Below are 13,584 nucleotides of genomic sequence, written 5' to 3'. Positions count from 1 at the left end.
TCTGACCCCTGAACAGTAATCATGTGACCTGTGGATCACATGTGTTAGTGTGAACGAGGCCCCAGGACACACTGACAGCCGTATGGTTTAATATGAACACCTCATGGAGTCACTGCCCAGGTTCCATTCTCAACATCAATCTATGACTTTTTATACGAAGGAAGTGTACCTGCCCGTGTGTCTGGAAGTGGTGGCGACATTTCCTCCTAGGGCCACACCTAGTGTGGTCACAGACCCTGACCAGCCAAGAGGAAGTACACTGTGGGCAAGCTACAGTCGGACTGTGGATACTGGGCTGGTTGACCCTTCAGTTCCGTGCTCAGAACACTGACAAAGAGAAGCTGTACACGGAAGGCCCAACATTTCCAGATTCTCAGAAGGACCTTGCTGACTCTGAGGACTGTTAACTGTAATTTGGCTGAACCAACAGAGCTAATAAGAACAATGTCTGAGGGCCAAGGACTCCATAAAATAAAGTAAGCTGAGAAAAATGTATTCCATTCTAAAAACACACCAAGGAAAGCCTGGAACCTCGTGATTTTGATAGTGATTCACATAGAATAATCCGATAAAAATTAAAATTACAGCTATGTTTTGGAGTTGACTATCCCCCAACTCTGTCGGCTTGAAACGTATTTTAAGAAAAGAAACTCTGGAGAAAATCCTGAAAGTAAATCTCCTTTGAGTTATAAATCAATGAATTTTTAAACAACAGTGGCAACCCAATCGTTACAATTACACATTCATATTATAAAGATATGTTTGTTTTTATTGCCTGTGCACCATTTGCATGCAGTGCCCGTGGAAGCCAGAAGAAGGCATCAGGACCCCCCCCCCAGATGATTTACAGTTGGTTGTGAGCTGCCATGCACAGGTGCCTGGAACATAACCGAGTTTTCAACGAATACTCTTGGCAGCTGAGCCACCTCTCCAGTCCCACAGCCCATGTCTTAACTAAGCAATACTAGTCTGTCGTCATAGGGCAGTAAACAGTGAAAAGTTCTGTACGACTTGACAATTCCTTCCTTTCTTTCTGGAAACTAGGGTTTGGTGAAATGAAAGAAGTTTCTAGTCAAGTGTGCGTATAAACTGGTGACTGACAGCACGGACAACAGCTTCACCTCTTCCCCTCATACAGACAGCCTAGGCTCCTTTCCATTACGGCCTGCTTTGCACCGTATTTTTACATTATTTGTGGTAGCAGTGAGCGAGGGATGCAGAGTCCATTTCTCAGAGACACCGGGTGACGCCACTAGCCATTCCCTCCCTCCTGTTGGCTTCTCACAAAGTGCAGCCCACCCTCTCTGTCCACGTTCACTCCCCTCTCCTCTGCAGCCATTGTTCTCAGCAATGCACTAGCAGTCGGTCCAGGACCAATCCTGATGCCTGTTATCTCCCCTAACGTCGCTCTGGTGTGAAACCAGTTCCGCCAGCAATACTGCACTTGGGCTCCCCCTACTCACCTCTTGTTTCCTTACACAGCCATTCTCATCCCTGCAATTTGGTTCCGGATAGACTCCATTCTGTGTTTAGTGCAGTCTCATAGGAAGGTTAAGAATGGACCAATACCAATATCTAGCTCACTCGGGAAACCACGGGTGTTTGAAGACAAGCTATGTTGACCTGGGACCTTCTCAGCTTGACCAGCAAAGACCAATGATGCCTGGGGGGCCACTTTCAGCTTGTGGTATTTACTCAGCAAGTGAGCGATAACTTGTTTGGAAGCCAGAAATCTGACTCCGTCAGAAACAAGCTGGCCAGAGGGCAAGCCCCATTAAGAGATGATTAGCTGCCAGAGGCTTTTGGTTGCATTAAATATTGAAGGGGCTGTGGACCTCCGTATCACACCCATGCACAATGGCTTCAGCAATCTCCCCCGTCTGTTCCTTAAAAATTCACGAAAGCCGTAAACTTTCAGCAACAGCCGGGTCTCCTTTGCTCCCAGTGGATGGCATTATAGCAGAAGGGTAAACACAGCGATGCAGTGACAAGGTCTTCCCCTGAAGAAGAGCCTGGGAGGAACCTTGTGGTTGTACTGTGGGCTGTGACCACATCCAGAAGGGTGAGGGTTGTGTTGTAAAGCATGGCCTGGGACTCCCACGGGACCGATGTTGAATGGGGAATAGTGCCTGGAGAGAAACCCAGCTCTTCTTTTTAACTCCTGAGTGAGGCAGAAGTGTCTGGCCAACCTGTCATGCACACCAATCCGGAAACTGCTGATATTTAAAACCTTGACTATCCATGTTCATTTCTTCACATTTACGGATCGATTGGTCATCATGTGGTGACTTCAAGGCTAAATGCTGTTGGCTTAAGAGAGAATGTCTTCAACCTTTCTGTTAACACTTTTTCCAGATGCCTTTCCACAGTCGAGCCATCTCCAGCCAGCCGGAACGAGGCAGGTTATCATGTGGGTCGAAGAGGAGCGCCACAGACCATCATCACTGCGCTCTGACACTGATTCTAGGGCGATCGCGAGTCACATTCAATGCACAGTTTTCATTGAAGATTTTATATGTGTCTTATCATAAAAATAATTAAAGTAATACAAAATCATATTTGTGTCTTGGGTTTGTGTGTGTGTGTGTGTGTGTGGTAGTACTTCCATATCCTTCAACTCTTCAATAATGGTACTTATCTAAAAATATTATTGTAAATTTAATGAATTTCTTGTTGAAAAGCCATTGGGGCAGACTCCAAAGTCTTAAGTGACATGATTCATATACCGTTCTTGAAAAGGCAGAACTATAGTTGTAGACAAGCTATGGTTGCCTGGGTTGGGAGGAGAGGAAGGGCCTCCTGTATTAAGGGAGAGAGGCATTGGACTGACAGAAGGGTTATTTCTTGAGTGTGGGGACCTGGTGCAAATGACTGCATCTGGGATTTGAGAGATAGCTCAGTGGTTCAGCGTATGTAATGATCTCGCTGAGGACTGGGGTTTGGTTCCTGGCACCCACATGGCAGCTCTGGCCTCCAAGGACACTGCATACACATGACATACAGATAGATATGCAGGGGAAATACCCATATATATAAAATAAAATAAATCTTTTAAAAATGACTCTTTTAAAAATTCATGAAACTGTAAAGATGAAAAATTTCACTATGTGCATCCCGTGCCTTGGTGAGTCTGAGTTCAATGGTTCGAGTGGCCATGGGAAGCTTAAGGTGTGCTGGGTGTGCTGGCTGCTGCTGGCTACACATTTGATTACCACTTACCTTTCATTTTTAAAAGACAAAGCATTTCCAGACTGAGAGGGCAGAGTGACTGGCTCAATCCACATGAGTGAACAGAACCAGCACAAGGACCCAGTTCTGAAGTCTCTGCCCCAATTCGTCTCTCATCTGACTCAGCCCAAAGTGCTTGGTCTTAGGTGGTAGGTATTACCTTCTTCTGATTTTGTGTTTGGTTCTGAGGTGTCAGCTACAGTCACAAAGATGTCAAGAAATCACTTTGAATCTAGAAACAAGAGTTCTTCATTTTAAGTAAAATGAGATTAAGAACTGGAGAGATGGCTCAGTGGTTAAGAGGACTTGCTGCTCTTCCAGAGGACCCAGGATTAGTTCTCAGCACCCACATGGAGGCTCACAACCATCTGTAACTCTAGTTCCAGAGGATCTGATTCCCTCTTCTGTTCTCTGTGGGCATTGCACATGCATTCACTTAACATTTAAGTAAACATTCATAAACATACAATAAAAACATTTTTGAAATCTTCTTCTAAAAGAATAAAATGAAATTAGTTGGCAGCAGCGTACTTTTTGCCTTCTGCTGCTTTTCTTCCCTAACAGCTCCACAAACCCTGACGGAGGGCTTCCCGGGCAGATTTATGGAAAGGTGACTTGCCACTGGACCAAGCTGTCTGGAGGAGGTTTTTCTTCATATTAGGATATTTAACTTGTATGCACACATAGCTTGCTGCACCTGGGTGGTATTCAAGGCAAACTATTTAACATTATAGAATTCCCAATAAGCATGCAGCCTGTGATCTAATAGACTCCTCGGTTACTAAGGGGTGGGAACTAGGACAGAGAAACCCAAGACAACAGTCATAATCCAGAAGCAACAAGGGAAGACCAATATTTCCAATCCACTAACTTTCCCTTTACTCTTTCATTCTGCCTCTCTGCATTCCTGCCCTAAGTCCACCAGCTCACATGACCAGCTATGCAAGCGAGTCAAAGCCAACATTAGCCACTCCTGAGCTCTGAGACACAAGCCCCTTCTGTGACCCAGAACTGTCTACAGAGGTGTCATTACCCCATATACATAGTGTGTGCTTCACTTGGAAGGAAGTGGTGGGCTCTGGCAGGCAAAGTAGGTTTGACCAGATGCTGCCCTCTCTCCATCCCTGGACAGAGAGAGCGGCTGTAGAGGGAGCCTGTTGCAATGACGCCATAGCACACATGGATCCTTCTGCTTCTCCGAACTCAAAGTCTCCTAAGAGTTTCTTCTTTGAATTGTGTTGATGCACGCTTTTCTTGGCCATTCCAGAATGGTGGGCTCTCCCTACATCTTGCTGTCCGTTTCCTGATTGTTTCACCTCAATTCCATAAGGCGTGTGATCACCTCCCATACTCCACAAGGCACGTGATCACTTCTCTACTGAGGTTATCCTTTGACTTGTCACAGTTTGAGCTGACTTTTGGGAAGAACGCTGCTGTTTGTGCATCCAGTGGGAGGGAAGGAAGGACGGCACAGTGCTGGAGTCCTTGGGGGTCAGTCACCCTCTTCCTTCCCTGTCGTCAGGCCCTCCTGAGTCCCTCCAATCACTCTCCTACAGCTTCGCTCCCAAGGTCTCCATGCTTCTGCTGAATCTTCTATTTAGATCGCTGGCATTTAGGATGCTATATTTGCTTGTTAAAGTCTACTTGAATCCATTTACAAAAATAACTTTTATGAAACATATAAAGGTCTTTCAGAACAAGCAGCTCATCTCTGAACATAGACTCGGGGATACAGTTCTTTTCAGCCCTAAATTTGTCTTTGGAGACAGAGACAAGAACACTCTCGGAATAACAGGGTTGACAGATGCAACAAGCTACAGCAAACCACCCAGAACCTCTGGGTCAAAGCACTGATGCTCCTCAGCTTCAAACGTAAAATCATGGGGCTAGTGAGTAATCTTCAAGTCTGTTCTCTGCTTACCCAAAGATTTAAGACCTGAAACTTCACACACACACACACACACACACACACACACACACACACACACACACACAAAACCTTCGCATCCCTGTTTCTTCCTCATCCCTTAAAAACTGCCACTGGATTTCCCCGGGTCTATATCTAAGCTTTCACTGTGTTGTGTTGGGTCTCCTCGATACACAACTGACCTGAAGAGACATCAGGCACCAGCAGCAAGTCCACACAGCTGTGTTCTTTCGCCTACACCGCTACACGGCCTGTCAATCACTGCGCCTGCTCGTTACTTTCTTCTTTACGGTAAGGGATTACACCTGGGGCCTGACAAATGAAGGCTGGGCAAGAACTTTACCACTCTGCCATGTCCTGAGGCCCCTGCCTGACTTTCGCTTTCCATAGAGTATCCACCACACGACAGGAACAAAACACACTCTTAGGATTGTGAACCAGAGCTTGTTCTCTTCCTTGATAGACCTTCACCAACTGTCAATCTGCAGGGAGTGAAAGCCATAGGGCTCCCAAGTTCCTACCTGGCACAGGAACAGCTCACCTCCCCTGCTCTTCCTACTCACCAAACTCCAGCCATATTGGTTCCTTTTCTTTATAGCCTTTGCATTAGCTAAAGCTGCTCCTCAGAGGAGCAGGTTTGGGGGGTGGTTCAACCTGCCCAGTGATCTTTCTGTGTTGTACCCCACTGATGCTGACAGTATTACAGTGCTTGTTGCAATGGATTTGTGGATGAACTTTTTCTCTTCCAGTGGGCCAATCTCTTGGGAAAGAATTCTCTGGAAGGTGCTTGTATTACTGATGTTTCCGTTGCTGTGATAAAATGCCCTGGCAAAAGCAACTTAAGGAAGAAAGGTTTTTTTGCCCTTTGGATATTTTTGTTTTATATTTTGTGTGCAGTTCCATGTCCCTAACAGCTTAGCATCAAGAATGGCGGGGCAACAAGAGCAGGAAGCTGGGTAATCACATCATTTTCCACACACAGGAAGCAGAGAAATGGAGCAGGAAGTGGGTGAGGCTACAGATCCTTGAAGCCCAACCACAGTAACGTACTCCAGCTGGGCCAAGCATCCTATAACCTCCCTGAACAGCACCACTCACTGAGGACCAAGTACAACACGTGATCCTATGGGGACATTTCTCATGCAACCCATAATACCCCATCATTGTAACCCTGTGTCCTTTCGTTCTGGCTTCTGGACATGATCAGAGACTGTCCTCAAGGCCCCTGCTGCTCCTCTTCTCAACATCCAGCTCCCAGTGCCTCTTGGCAGGCAGAGGCAGCCGTGAAGACTAATAAGATCCATCACCAGGTTCAAGCCAGGACTCATACAATCGAGCACTCTGACCCACAAAACACTCTTTAAATTTTTATTTTAATTTTTTATTTGATGGATGTATTGCCTCCATGTATACTTCCGGGGAGCACATGTGTGCCCTGTATCTTCAGAGGTCAGAAAAGGGCATCAGATGCCCTGGATCTGAAGTTGTGAGCCGCCATGTGGTTCTGGAAACTAAACCCAAGTCTTCCAGGAGAATAGTTAGTGCTCTTAGCTGAGGAGCCAACTCTCCAGCTGCATTTAAAACACTTTTTTCTTCAAAACAATCCTATAAAAGAGTGTTTTATATTATATCCAGAGACCAGAATACAAACAAGAGAGCTGGTTCTGTTGTAGAATAATAATCTCAGACCATCCTTAGATGGGCCCGGCTGCAGACTTCATTACTCAGCGTTCCTGAGTGTCTTGTCTGTGTTCTCCATGGAAAGGATCCTGTGTTAAGCTCCGTGCCTGGGGCGTTGCCTGACACACACCAGGCCCTCAGTAGAAATGTGTTGGATGAGTTTAGTACATGAATTAGCTAGGCTGCTTTCAAACCACCTGATGAAGAGAGCTCACTAGGAAGGAAGGCACATTTTGGCTTACAGGTCCCGGGAGAGCTGTGACTTTGGGCCAGCAGTGGCTGCTGCATCATCAAGGCAGGTGCTGTGTGGCAGAGAATGCCCGCTTTCCTCGGGCAGTCAGGGAGCCAGGACTGAAGGGGGAAGAGGTTGGGCTTTCACTGCACCCTCAGAGGTTATACCTTTAATGACCTAACTCCCCTCCACCAGGCTTCAGCCACCCAAAGGCTCCCCTGTCCCCTAACAGCACACTGTCTAAGGGCAAAGGTCTGCCACGTTTCAACAGTCTAATCTCAGCGGCAAGTTGTGAAGTTAGTGGTATTATGTGGCTAAATGATTTCTCACGATCTGACCGCTCTGTCTACATAGGATGCTTCTAAGTGAAAAACAAACCAGCCAGGCGGACAGTGGCGGCACACGCCTTTAATCCCAGTGTTCAGGAGGCAGAGGCAGGTGGATCTCTATGAGTTGGAGACCAGCCTGGTCTACAGAGTTAGTTCCAGGACAGCCAGGGTTACACAGAGAAACCCTGTCTCCAAAAGAAGGGGACTAAGAAAAAGTAAGTCCAGGATTGAGAAAAGAAAGAAAGCAAAAGAAATCTCTGCAGAATCCAGGGGTCCCATGGGTGGATGGCTTCCAGGTAAGTGTAGACAACTTACTTTAATGCCTTTCTCCTCCTCACCGTTCTCTCTCACTTTAATCATGGCTGCTTTCACTTACTAGCCTCCAGAAAAGCTCCACACCTCGCTTGGTGTCCTGGCAGGTGGAGAACTCAGCTTTGTCTCCCTTCATCCTGCAGCACAGCCTTGGGGTAACTGGAAGCGAACCTTCAGAGGGAAGCCGTGAGATTTGTGAACACTGACCACACAGCAGACAGAACAGCCAAAGGCCAGGCCTCTAGAGTGACCTCCAAGGGTCTGCCCTGGTCCTCCAGACCATCCTCTTAGCTGTATTTCTAGCTGGACTCGGCAGGCAGCCCACTTGAGCTCCCCGCTCCTGGCCTGGCTTGGCCTGACCTTCAGAGTGTCCTGTGAAGTTGCCTCATCCTGTCCCAGAAAATGCTTCCCAGAGGGCAGAGACCTCTATGGGCCAGCTAGGAAGGTCAGAACTCTTGTGATCCTGCTGTCCCTGCCTTGGAGGAAGTGACTTGCTGACGGGTGCTCCCCTCAGCCCTCAGGACTAAGGTTTTTATTTGTGTTCATGGGAACCGCTCTGAGCGCAGCACAATGCCAGACAGTCAGATAACAAGAAGGGTGTGATCTGATGGCCAGTTTGGAGTCTTGCAAAACTGTCAGTGGATGGATGGTTTCTTTACTGAATAATTTGCAAAAGGCTCCTATCCACTCACTGAATGCTCTAGTGTTGCCTCACCTAGCTAAATTACATCGCTAAAGCTGTCACTATTATTTGATAGTGTTCAAGTTATTTTGCTTGAATGAAAAAATTGGTTCAACAGGAGAGGAAGGTCTGGTGAGCAGTCTGTGGAAAGCTCCCCATGGCCACATACCCACCCATGTGTACCTGTGCCTTCATGGGCTAGGTTCTTCATGCTCTCTGATAATCAAAACTCCACCATCCGGATGGGCCCCCTTCTCAGTTGTCCTTCTGGGGTTTCCTCGAGTGATCCATGCATTCGTTTTTATCTATAGTGTTAAAGGAAAACTAGAGGCCGGGAAGTGGAGATTTGTGCTGATTTAGTTCAAGGAAACCAGTTAAGGCCTGGAAAAGCATTCTCCCATGAGGAGCCATCATTGCCTGGAGAAGAATGCCTGGACCCGTCACCAGGAAAGGCCAAGAAAGGTGAGGGTGGCTTGTGAAGGAACTATCTCCCCCGAGACTGTGGGAAAGTTTTAATATGATTAACTTCAAACACACAGGTGAGGGCAGAGGTGGAATCCCGTTGGCCCTACACAGCCAAGGCTCTCAGTCAGTGGTCAAGGCCATTTTATTTTCCCCTGGATTTAGAAATCTGAATGCTGGCCTGGGAGGGGTGAGTGTGGGAGAGAAACCCAGAGTGAAAGGGGCTCTTTTCCCAGCAGGGTGGAACACAGCACTGCCTGCTGGGTCAGGCTCCCATCTTCACAATAGTACACACAGGCTTGGAAACACCTGACATGCTATATTCTATCTGGGAGGTGTTCTTGGGAGGGGGGCAGCTGAGCAAGAGAATCGGAGCCATTGTTCTCCTGCAGGCACATTCCTGGAGAGAGGTGATACATCTCTCGCTCTCTCATTCTAGTCCCTGATCCCAACCTGAAACCACACAAGGAACTTGAGAAAATCCCTTATACAGACCAGAAGAGTCTTCTGAAGGGGAGTCTGGGATCGCATTACACATTTGGGCTCCTGCTTAGACAATGTGGCTGTGTTATCAAAGGAGTGGAAGGCAATGGAGAGAAACCACTAAAGGGACTGAACCCCACGGCCTGTCCACACAGGGAGAAGTGCGGATGTTCTCAGGGGACGGTGGGCTTTGCCAAAGGTGTCTCCATTTGAGACACCTTCTTCCGGCTGTGTAAAGGTCACGCACAGAGGTGTAAGGAGAAAAAGCAGCCACAACAAAGCAGCCCTGTTGGTTCTCCCCTCTGTGCTGCTTACAATGACTGCCCTAAGTTAGGAAATAGCACCTTTCCAGGAAAGTCCGGGGTGAGGTGCTGCAAGGGGAATCTCTAACACTGACGCCAGAACGAACTTTGAAGTTGGAGCTAATTGCTTTCATGACTGAAGGCAAGCTGAAGATCTGAGAATCAATCCGAGTGGGACTAAGTGTTATTGGAAGACAGTTTGACTAATTCTTACCAGGCTAGACACAATCCCATCATCTGATCCAGCAATTTTACTTCTTGGTATTTACCCAAAAGTAACTGAAAATTTCTGTGCATGTAATGGCAGGTACCTGGCATCTTTACTGCTAATTGCCTAAGCCTGGAGGCAACAAAAATGTCCTTCAATAGATGAACACACACACACACACACACACACACACACCATGGTACCTCCAACAGAGAAATACTATATCTGTCTCTCTTACTGGGGACCAAGTCTTTCTCTCAAACTCTAGGGCTGGCCTTGCTAAGGAGGATTACAAGAACCCTGGGGCATCAGAATGAGGCAGGTCTTGAGCTGGCCAACATAAAATGAGGAAGACTTGATTATTAGTGATAGGTCTCAATTTATGAAGACAGTTGTTGGTCCAATACTGTGGCAATATCATCGCTAAAACCCTTAAAGTATTGTCTTAACAGTTTACAAGTGTATCGGACTCTTTTAAAAACATTTATCTATTCGCATGTTTTGCCTGCATGCATGTGTGTGTACCACATCCATGCAGTGACCACTGAGGCCAGAAGAGGGCAGGATCTCCTGAAACTGGAGTTACAAATGGGTGTGAGACAACATATGGGAATCGAAGGTGGGTCCTCTCCAAGAGCAGACAGTGCTCCTAACCTCTGAACCATCTCTGCAGCCCAAAATACTAGACTCTTACTAGGTAGTATAAAAAGGGAGGGGCTTTTTAACCTACTGATGGAAATGCTCACAGCTGACACCGAGTCTTACTTTAAGAGATTGCAAAGCATAAAACTCTGTCTTGGGTTATTCAAGAAGAAAAGTGAAAACACACATCCTGGGTTTGCGGCTTGCTTGGTATTTAGTTGTTCCCTCCTAGAGTGTAAGTGACTGGGATTTTCCTCTAAGCCGAGGACACGAGACTACAGAAAGACTAGGAGCCCTAAGGGAATATGGAAAAATTCCATAACGCGGAGAAAAGGAGGCTGCAAAGAGTCTAGAGAGATCTCCAACCTCCCCTGAGGACAAGTTAAACACTGGCATTTCAATAAGATGACATCACCTGGCTCTGGACTGGAAAACCATAGCATGGCCTCATGGTGTCACATAATAACAGGTCCCTCCAGTGGCAAGTGCCTTTCCTTGGTGGACACACCGTGTATCGGATTCTGAGAACTAAGGATGGTGGCAAACTGAGATCGTTCCTGGAAGCAGAGACCAAAGAAACAAGAGTGCAGACGAGGAGAGGGGCCTTCCACTAAAGACGAACCAGAAAGAGTGCGAGACCAGGAGAGAGAGGTGGGAGAGGAACGACTGCACCAGGGTTTGTCACCCATCACCACAGCGTCCCTTAGTCAGACATGGCGGAGCTTTCTGGTGTGTCTGCTGATGGACTCTCCCCTTTCTGGGGCTGTTTCAAAGGGTGGGGAGTCCAAAGTTGGCCACATAAAGAGTCACAGGGTCTGCTCACATTCAGTGCGACAGGAGGACACATGGGGCCACCTGCCCTGGAGACTGGTGGAAAGCCCATGGAGTGTCGAGTGTTGTCACCAACTGGTCGGCAGTCAAGGCACAGACAGCAGCCACACAGAATAAGTGAAGGAAAAGGTTGTTTTTACCTGGAATCTGTGGTTTTCAGTCTCATATAAACAGTGCCAAGGGTTTAGCATGAGGGTAAAGTGGGCTTAAAAGCTAACTCCAGTCCAGAATAAAGAGTCAAGAAGCTAAATGCTGTCTTAAAGTGGATGGGAGGTTAAACTGGCTTGAATACTGCCAAGAGGAACAGGGACCCAGGCACTGAGTACTGTTTAAACTCAGGACTCTGGGGGACTAGTCAGAACGCACGGGAGTCCCTGGACTGCAAGAGAGACTCCAGGGGAAATTACAGAGTTCTGGATGTTTAACCATGAACTGGGGTTCTTCACGGGTACTGGCCACTCTCAGACCAGGTGGACAGAGGAAAAACAGGCACAAAGTGGAGCAGGGAGGTCGGCACGGAGTCCCAGGTCAGCGTGGCGTGGAGCTGCTTGTCTGTGCAGCATCTGGTATTCTTGTAGCTCACTGTTTGCTCACAGACCAACTCGGGAAGTGAAGTGAAAGACTTGGTCCAAGGAAAGCCCATTTGGCGCGGGCAATCATAATAATTAACACACGCATTTGTCGCCATTGCTGCTTAGCGTTTCCACTGCTTGGAGCTGAGGTCGTTGAATCCCTAAGTCAAACCTGTGTGGGCTTCAGTTGAGTTTGCCGACTCTCAAAGGCCAGGGGAGGCTCCAGGACCTAAAGTGAGAGGTATGGAGTACGAGCAAGGAGCTTGCAGGCTGGGAGCTCAGAGAACCAGTTTGTGCAGCAGGGTTAGAGCAGAACAAGGTGGCTAACAGTCTCAGAAAGTCTCGAAAGGGGTGAGTGGGGTGTCTGTTGCATGGGGGAGCTGAGATGTGAGGTCCCATGTTCTCTTCGGCCTGAGCCTCCTTTTTCCACCCACACGTTCTAACCCATCATTATTTAATCACCCCAAGTTCAGCCCATACCATTGTCCAGTCTGTTCTGTTTCCCTAGACACCTGTGCCCTGTCTGGAGCTCGCTCTCCCATGGGACAGAATCGAGTTACTTTCCTGCATCCTTCTCTTAAGAAGCCTACAACCTTTTTTTAAAAAGAAAAGATTTGGTTTTCTTTTATGTGTATGAATGTTTTGCCTGCATGTATGTCTGTGCACCACCTACGTGCAGTGCTTGCGGAAGCCAGAGAGGGCGTCAGATCTTCAGTGGAGTTCCTGATGGCTGTAACCTGCCACATGCGTCCTGGGAACTGAACCCCAGTCCTTCTCAAGAGCAGCCGGTGCTCTTAACTGTGGAGCTATCTTTCTAGCAGCAGCCTTGATTGTGTGAGCTTGGCTGAGTGGGGAACAATGATGGAGGTCCTGCAGGGCCCCTCTGAGCAACACCTCCCCAGCTGTGTGAGTGCATTCCAGAGGGCTTCCTCACTGGCCACAAAGGGAAGAGACTTACGGCTTTAGAAATGCAGCTTCCTGAGTTAATATTTCATGCTAAATCTATTCCCTCTTTTGACATCTTTATGACCTGCGTACATCAGTCTCATATGTTCGTAATAATGCTCAAATTGAAAGGGCATGATGATCATTTCACAGTTAAAAACAGTGCTTTTTGTTAAGTCAGTTTAAGCATCTTGTTACATTCGGGGCACGTGGCCAATCAGATACATATTCCTTTTAAAGATCTCTCTCCCTTGCTTTTCCAGGGTTGTTCTACTTGGAAAGACTAGAAAGAATCTGTTGGCTTTATCTGAGGATCTCAAGGGTTGCTTCCATATGTTTCTTGTCCTCTATTAAAGACTGATTACCTCTGGACAAGTGGGTGTGAGCTATTGGGTTAAAAACTTTGAGTCTGGAGTTGTTATCCTCAGTTGGGACCCAGCTGGGAGTTCCCGTTTAGTTGTCTAGATGAAGGTGGTATGTCTGAGAGTTTGAAACATGGCCATGCCCTGGGTTCTTACGCACATTTGTGTAGTTCTTACAGCAAGCCAGCAACCTAAACACAGTGATGGTAACCACTCAGAATAAGGAACTGTGACTCTGAGAGAGAGGATCCATGCTTGACCCGCGCTGGACAGAACCGGCTGAGCAGACACTGAGTTCCCAGCTCAGAGTTTATCCCAATCTGCAAGCACCATCGTGGTTTGTCTGGGTCTAATTTAGGCCCTGCACAAACTGGCAGAGGCTCCTTC

The 13,584-nt window shown here is 47.4% G+C and overlaps 1 protein-coding gene across 4 annotated transcripts in view; it reads right to left on the bottom strand.

Moving 5' to 3' along the window:
* The window catches only part of Ntrk2 (neurotrophic receptor tyrosine kinase 2), a 320,663-nt gene that overhangs the window by 8,290 nt on the left and 298,789 nt on the right, over window positions 1-13,584 (bottom strand). The window lies entirely within an intron of this gene.

Source organism: Chionomys nivalis, chromosome 13, assembly GCF_950005125.1.
Source record: "Chionomys nivalis chromosome 13, mChiNiv1.1, whole genome shotgun sequence".
Taxonomy (NCBI): Eukaryota; Metazoa; Chordata; class Mammalia; order Rodentia; family Cricetidae; genus Chionomys; species Chionomys nivalis.
Note: the sequence above shows the minus strand (reverse complement) of the source record. Positions and strands in the feature narration are given on the sequence as shown.